Source organism: Leptopilina boulardi, unplaced genomic scaffold (assembly GCF_019393585.1).
Source record: "Leptopilina boulardi isolate dan_hultmark-lab unplaced genomic scaffold, ZJU_Lbou_2.1 LbouV2_121, whole genome shotgun sequence".
Lineage (NCBI taxonomy): Eukaryota > Metazoa > Arthropoda > Insecta > Hymenoptera > Figitidae > Leptopilina > Leptopilina boulardi.
The window spans coordinates 3,574,034-3,580,844 of record NW_026137665.1 but is presented as its reverse complement, the minus strand read 5'-3'; positions in this window follow the sequence as shown (position 1 = coordinate 3,580,844).

The following is a 6,811-nucleotide window of genomic DNA, read 5'->3' as shown; positions in this document are numbered from 1 at the left end:
TTAGTATGGGAAAATGTGTTTTGGTAGTATACATTTCACTCTAAAATGAGAAAAGATTTTTGTCTAAAATTTTGAGGGATGATACATTAGGGTACAAAGAATCTCGCTGTTCTCCGAAAAATGCATAATTTTGAGTAAAATTATTAAAAAATGAAGTTTAAAAAGTATGATTTTTAAACGAAAATGAAAACAAAGATGGCGGCGCATACACAGACGTTGCTTGAGTGTGTCAGTGCTCCAGTAAACAGCGCCAATTCGAGCGAGTGGCCGCTGAATGAACTATGATAAAACACATTATTTTACTATTTATTGCTTTATTTTTATTCTGCCGTGTTTTCTAAAAACTTAGGTAACTGCAGAATGAAAGATTTCGAGAAAAACGCGAAAAACTGTTTAAACTTCATTGATATGTACCGCAAAGCCTAATTAAAATTTTTAAATGCCGTTTTGTTCCTTCGATTCGTCTAAATTTATTCTTTTTAATTATGTAAAAATAAATGTTGTATTTGTTTAAACATTCAATAAATTATTAAAAATGTAGTTACCGGTATGCTGATTGGAGGGTCGTCGCACGAGAAACTTAGGTAACTGGTAGTTACTTGGTCCCTCGTGCTACGAGCGCCCGTATTAGGCCTCTCGTCGCACAGAAAACTTAGGTAACTGCAGGGAATATATAAGAATTTTCATCTTTCTGGGCAAAAAATATATTAAATAATAAACTATAATTATTTAATAAGCTGCGAAAGTTGTCACTATAATTATTGTTTTTTACAAATATTTAATTTTATGGTTAAATTTATTTTAATTATACAATATTAGAGTCAAATATTGTATTAACTCAGAATATATTAAATAATAATATAAAATAAAATAAAATACATAAAAAAAATTAAAAAATAGTAAAAATATATTAAATAATTATATTAAATAAAATAAAAAAAATAATATGAAAATAAATAATAAATAATAAAGTGTAATTATTTAATAAGATGCGAAAGTTATCATTATAATTATTGTTTTTTACAAATATTAAACTAAATGATTGAATTTATTTTAATTTTACAATATTAAAGTCAAATTATTGTAGGTAATGTAGTTCGCTGCTTTATTAACGTTTATTTAAATAATTAAAAACGATTTTAATTTTTTAAATAATTGAACTAAATTAATTATATATTAATCATGAAATAAACATATTACTGAACTTCATTTTCTTAATTTATTAATGCTTTTATGTTATTTATTAAAATTAATACTTAATTTTTCAATAATTGATAAATTATTATTTAGGTATAATTATATATATAGTATTGGAGTTTTTTATTTCATTATTTATTGTCATTATAAATTATTAATTGCACAAAAAACATTGTAATTTTAAAGAAATGTATAAGATTTTGCAGTTACTTGGTCCTTCAAAACACGGACCTCCTTTTTCGAGGCCTTGTCGCATAGAAAACTTAGGTAACTACAGTGCTCTGATAGCACTCTGTAGTTACCTAAGTTTTCCATGCGACGAGGGCTCGAAAAATGAGGTCCGTGTTTTGAGAAACTTAGGCACTGGTGCAGTTACCTAAGTTCTTCAAATCACGACCTACAAAATACGTCACAACACCCAAAGACACCCAAGTTTTTATAGCAGTTACCTAAGTTTCTCAAATTATCACTCATCAATTTTTGCAGTTACCGGTATTTTCAATTATTTATGCATAAATTATTATTAATAATATTAACAATTTTTAAAAATAATTTGCATTAACAGGTGTATCTTTTTTCCACGATTCCAACGATATAAAAAACTCATTTTTCGATTTTTTTGCAGTTACCTAAGTTTTTAGAAAACACGGCAGTATTATTTTTGCGTTAAGTTATGGTAAATGAGTAGAACAGCGAGATTCCTTGTACCAAACAAAATCATTTCTCCAAATTTTAACCCAAAATCATTTTTTATTTCAGAGTAACTTTCAAACCACAAAAAAACGTCCTTTGCCCACATGGCCTTAAGAAAAAAAGATGCACAATTGAAATCTGTATAAGAATATGCTCGAAAAATATTAAAATTCGAAAAATGAATTTTAAGTGTCCAGGGGACTTCTTTTTCCGGCCGAAAAAATTTACGTGCCCTTGTAGAATCCAGCGGCTCAATTTTTAATTTAATTATTTTTTAATTAAATTAGGGAATTCCAAAAGTAATGTAATACGCAATGTTTAAAAGAACACGATACCGGGTTCCAAAATTGCGTATCACGTAAGGATTTTGAGTAAAGTGGGGTTAAAGTCTGCAAGAACCGTGTTTTTGAGAGTTTTCAGTATTTTTTTTTCTCCTTAACCTGACGTGCTAGAGACTTCTACTGTGGGTGGCCCAGTTTCCGTCCATTTTTACAAATATCTCGTATAATAATTTAAATTATTTTTGAACAATATTTTATTTTTTTTTGGCATACAACGGACTTATTAGTTGAAGTAAACAAATGAAAGGAAATAATTTTGCTTCCTCGTGGAGGAAGCTTTGTAGTCCTTTCGTTTGTAAAAATTTTCAAAGTGTCGGAAACAAATTTTTCTCTATATAGAAACATGTTATATGAGATCCTGATCAATTGTCCGGATGTATGTATTTATGTATGTATGTATATATATATATGTGTGTGTGTGTGTGTGGATCCTTTTTTTGTTTAGAAGATAACTTTAACAGGTTTTAATGGATTTAGATAAAATTTGGTAGGCTCATTTATCATATTAATATCTCAAATCTGACCAAAGGATTTTAAAAAATACCCAAAAAAAAATTTTATCGTCTTTTTTCCAAAAATTCTTTTTTAATCGAAAAAATTTTTAAATAGAAAAATTGAAGGTTATATTTATAATAAAATCGTATTCCTTACGTTCCACAGTGGCCGATTTCCCGAAAAACCTGGCCAAAAATCGAAAAATGATACGATTTCAACCAAAATTGGTATACCCATGTTTTTTGGGCTTCTGAATTCAAATTTTACATTGGTTGTGTCAAATTCAAAATGGCGGATCCAAAATGGCCGTTTAGATTTTAAAAAACTTTGCTGAAAATCGAAAAATGATACGATTTCAATCAAAATTGGTATACCCATGTTTTTTGGGCTTCTGAATTCAAATTTTACATTGGTTGTGACAAATTCAAAATGGCGGATCCAAAATGGCCGTTTAGATTTTAAAAAACTTTGCTAAAAATTAAAAAATGGTACGATTTTAACCAAACTTAGTATACTTACGTTTACTGGGTTTCTGAAATCAAATTTTACATTTGTTTATCAAATTCAATATGGCGGATCCAAAATATTTGCTGGTATTATAAAATTGCGTATATGTGTTAGAGTTTATTTTTTTTAAATTACAGAAAGTGCTTAAATTTTAGTTTAAAGCGAATGCGAATGAAGAAAAAGTCAGTCTTTCACGTTCAGTTGCACCGCCGGCCGGTGCAACGCGCTGTCGGTAAACCGCGCTGGGTGAAATAAAAAGTGATACCAAAACTGCAGGGGCAGCTTGGGGCAGCTGATTTCAATTAAAATGAATCAAAAATATATTCTAGTTTATGATAATACCAGGTAGGGCGCGGATATCGGTGGATTTCACAATTATTTTCATGATTTACGTTGATAAAACAATACAAAAATCGTAGCCATGAATAGCGATGTTTAATGTCATTTTTTAAAAACTGTACGTTTTAAATGTGATGATAAATACATTCAACATATTTCATACACCTTTGTTAATAATTCCCAAAAAAAGATATTCAAAAATCTGCTGTATATTAGTATATTTTCACTATTTTAACTGTGACGAAAATTTATAGTTATGAAACGTTCTAAGTAAATCTCTGGCAAAGATCACTTTTACTTGTTCACATAATAAATTGGTGATAAAAAAAGGGTAATTTTTTTCGCAAAATTATGCAGTGAACCCTCCTTTATAATATTCAATAATAAAAAGTATGAATTTCTAAAAAAAATTTTTTGACTTTTGGCCAGGTTTTTCGGGAAATCGGCCACTGTGCGTTCATGTAATGAACATCCCACATAGCACGACTTCTTGCTGTGAGGTTACTGTAAGAATATCTGTAGGGTTTGTAAGGTTACCGTGTAAGCCTGCAGTAAACTTGAGGTCATCTTAAAACTTCCGCCTTACAATAATCTTACACAGTAAAGCTAAGTAAGCTTACACAGTAAGGTCGTGGTAAGTTTACATGGTAAGGTTGGGGTAAGCTTACACGGTAAGGTTGTTGTAAGCTTCCCGTAAGGTTACTGTAAGGTTGCTGTAAGGTTACTGTTAATATAAAGTAATATGAAAATATATTAAAAATAATTATATTATAATATATATTATATTATAAATTTTTTTGTATAAAAAATTATATATTTGGTAAAGTACTTTATGAACCCCAATAGGGTTTGTCAAATAAAAGTTACTGCGCAGCCGTATGTGCCATAAAAAACTACTGCGCATAAATATTAATAAATTTGATTTATTAACAACATTCTATGTTTACAGTAACCTTACATCAACCTTACAGTAACCTTAAAGGAAGCTTACAACTACCTTACCGTGTAAGCTTACCACAACTTTACCATGTAAACTTACCACGACCTTACTGTGTAAGCTTACCTTAGCTTTACTGTGTAAGCTTACTGTAAGGTGGAAGTTTTAAGATGACCTCAAGTTTACTGCAGGCTTACACGGTAACCTTACAAACCCTACAGATATTGTTACATGCAGTAACCTCCCAGCAAGAAGTCGTGCTATGTGGGATCTGAATTTACAACTTGTTTTTATAAATGTTATCTTCAAAATTGAAATGGACGGAATCTGGGTCTTAGCTGGACGGTAACTGGGACAACCACGGTATATAGGCTTAAATTAAAGCTTAAAACGTAAACTTTAAGGGAATTAGAAATTTGAATAGAAAATAAAAATTTGTTACTTTCTTTGTGAAAATGGTAAATTGATATATTAGATTAGATATAACTATACCTCATTTAACTAATTATATGAACAAATAAGTATAATTATAATAAAATGAAAAATAAACTGAAACAACAATTTTCTCAAGGTTACGAAAAATTTAATCGTTTAAGTATATCCGCCACACATACGAAGAGGACCTAGGTGGGAGAAAGTGTTGGAAGGGGTAAAAAAAACCTAAGACTCTGTCCTCTGGTGGTGGTATATAATTTCAGAATTTTACCCTTTTCTAAAATATTGCTCAACTCTTTCTCCCGGGATCGTGTTCAGGACTACACAAAAATAAATAGGAAACCACTCTGATATCTAAAAAAAAATGTCTTAAACCTGTGTAATCAAAGAAATAATTTAATAATCAATTAAAAAAATATATTTAACATTCCAAAAGATAACAGAATATTTGAAAAACAAATTATACCCATAGGTAAATTGGAAAAAAACCAAAATTCATTAGGATATTAGAATTATTTTATTTTTATATTGATAGCTTTTTATCAGAAATTAACATAAATACATATATACACAAACACTGTAGCTGTTTTATATGAATTTGTAAACTAATTTTGACAAATTCATGTAAATAATACTCATTGGGAAAAAAATAGTTAAATAGCTGCAAAAAATATTCACTACCTAGCACAATTTTTATAAAATTAATTTTAATAGGTATAACAACAGGGAATTCGTTAATATCAATATCTTACTTTTAATTATTAATTTCATTTTAAAAAAATAAATAAAATTTACACCTATAATATTATGATTAATGAATTAAGAAAATGTTGTTTTTTTTTGTTTTTTAAAATATATACATTTAAAACAAAATATCCGCAATAGCTCTCAGAAGAAAGTGAATATTAATTTATGAATTTGAAAATAAAACTAAAACCAAATGCAATAGATATTTCTAATAAAAGTAAATATATAAATTTATCAAAATAATTAGTTTTTTTATAAATATGTTTTTTAAGGCAGTGAATACTTTCATGAGACTCAAATTAATAAAGTTAATTCAATTTTTTTTTTTACTTTCATTTCTTTTTTTTTTCTGTAATATTCTTTCGTTTCATTGGACACTAAAATCACAATTTATATAATGATAAATGCTTTGTACACTAAAAAATTGTTTAAAATGCAGGAGAATAATTTTAAAAAGAAAATATTAGGGTCAATTTATTTTATTTCACCAAAAAGTCATTTCTGCTTATTTTTAGAAAATTTTATTAACATATAATAATTTCTGTGCTATTTTTTTACAACTCATTTTTTTAATTTAAATTCCAAGGTTAATATATAAAATTTAATTAAATAATTGACAAAAATGAAATGTACGGATTTTCCTAAAAATATACGACAACAATTGTAAGTGAAATATAATGGATTGACTCATATATTTCTCAATTCTTGAACTGAAAATTTTTTGTGATTTTTTAGGCCCTAAATGCATCAGTTATTCTAAAAACAATGATTTCTTTTTAAAATACAAAATTAAAATAAAATACATACCAACAAATGTTGAATATTCATCAAACATTTTTTGCCTTTCAAAAACAATTTTTTGCAAATACATTTCAGTTTTTAAGTATTATATAATATATATATATGTATTATAATAATAAAAATATAATTTATATCCTCACAAAAAATTTCTAATTACAATTGCATTATAATTGTAATTGCACAAATATGAGATTACACACACTTTGTATTACAAATTTACCAAATTGAATTTCAATTACAAAAGCTTGAAGAACAAGGCTTTATCTATTATAATAATAATAATTATTATTATTGTTATAAATTTGCAATCTTTTCATTT